The 1,778-nt window shown below is 26.1% G+C and overlaps 1 protein-coding gene across 1 annotated transcript in view; it reads right to left on the bottom strand.

Moving 5' to 3' along the window:
- Positions 1–1,778, bottom strand: part of LOC116850252 (liprin-alpha-1) — a 655,857-nt gene that overhangs the window by 417,962 nt on the left and 236,117 nt on the right. The gene's annotated exons all lie outside the window — the stretch shown is intronic.

Genomic DNA, 1,778 nt, shown 5'->3' with positions numbered 1-1,778 from the left:
TTTTTTTAATCAAGGAATTTAAAAATGCTCATTTATTATTAATTAAATTAAAATTTCTCATGCACACAAAAAATATATTTCCAATAAGAATTTACAACGACTGTTATACAATAAGTTAAAATATACAATTTACTGTTTTACAATAAGTTTGCAGCTTTTAGGGTGGTATTTATCATAAAAACATTTAAAACATAATAATTAATTATGAGCATTTTTAAATTCCTTGATTAAAAAAAATATTTATTTAACATACAAATTACTTATTAAAAAATTTGATATAAAATAATTAAAAACGGTTTAAAATTGTGTTATATACAAATTTAAAAATATATAAGATTTAAATAAAAAAACAATCATTTAAATAAAAAAAAAATCATCAGGGAATCGAACCTGCAACCCCGAGCGTAGTTAGTCTACGTCTTACCGTTGACGCTACGCTGCTAGCTCGAAAATTGCTTTTCCGTAACGGTACTATAGGGACAAAAATTTTTCTCGAAATATTTAAAAAAATATTTCTTGAGAATGCCTCAATAGTGGGTCCTACGGCTTTACAGGAGTAAATGTATGAGTGCGTACTACACACCCATAAAATTTTAATCAAATCGGTGATTAGAGACTGCCAGGTTTCCCTTGTTAGATTAAACGTAACGCCAAAGGTCAGTATTGATGCAAATAAAAACGTATAAAGAGAACAATGCAGAGAATAATGATATTTTGAATACAATGGGTTGATTGCGGCTTTAAAACACAAATAAAGAAAAATTATTATATTATTATATTGATTCAAAGGAAAATTTATATTACCAACTCACCTAACAATCAAACCATCAAATCCAATAACAACATAGACACAATGGCTGTTATGTAGAATTGTAAATAATAAATTGAAGATCGACAAAGTAGGAAGAGCAAATACAGACTTATATATAATATGATAATCAAAACAATAAAATTCGAAGTAAGTCAAATCACGCCAAAACGGTTAATATTGACGCGAAAAACAAGCAAATATTAAATACTGGGAAGTCTCTCAATAATTGATATGTAATTCTTATGAAGATTAAAAATATCCTCTTGTAAATTTTAGTCATTTTTGTCTTGTAATATAAAACATTTCAGAAATAATACGTTTAGTACAAGAAATTTCCTTGTCTAAAATTAAAACATTATTCCAGTAAAACTCATGTCCGAAAAGTCTATATTGAGACACTATCGAGTAATCTTAAATGTTTTTGTTAAATGGTTAAAATGTTCTTTAATCCGCGTTCCAAGTTGTCTTCTAGTCTGTCTCATATGACGCATTACAATTTTGACATAAAATTTTATAAACGACATCATTCTGTGTATCGTTTGCTAATCTATCTTTTTGTGATTTAATTAAAGTATTTAATTTATTTTGGCCAATAAAAGAAACTCCTGAAGTTTTTTATGATATAACTTATATTTTCAGAGATTTCGCTGATGTACAGAAATACAAAATTTTTTTTATTATCATCATTAGAAGTATCACTATTATTATTCGTATGATTCAAAACAATCCGATTGATTGTTGAGTGAGTTGGAAATTTAAATTTTCCTTTGAACCAATATAATAACTTTTCTTTATTTGTGTTTTAAGCAATCAACCCGTTGTATTCAAAATATTACTATTCTCTGCATTGTCCTCTTTATACGTTTTTATCTGCATCAATACCGACCTTTAGCGTTACGTTTAATCTAAGTTGCGCTCATATATATATATATATATATATATATATATATATATATATATATATATA

Source organism: Odontomachus brunneus, unplaced genomic scaffold, assembly GCF_010583005.1.
Source record: "Odontomachus brunneus isolate Ranch 3 - 2012 unplaced genomic scaffold, Obru_v1 Obru_scaffold_139, whole genome shotgun sequence".
Taxonomy (NCBI): Eukaryota; Metazoa; Arthropoda; class Insecta; order Hymenoptera; family Formicidae; genus Odontomachus; species Odontomachus brunneus.
Note: the sequence above shows the minus strand (reverse complement) of the source record. Positions and strands in the feature narration are given on the sequence as shown.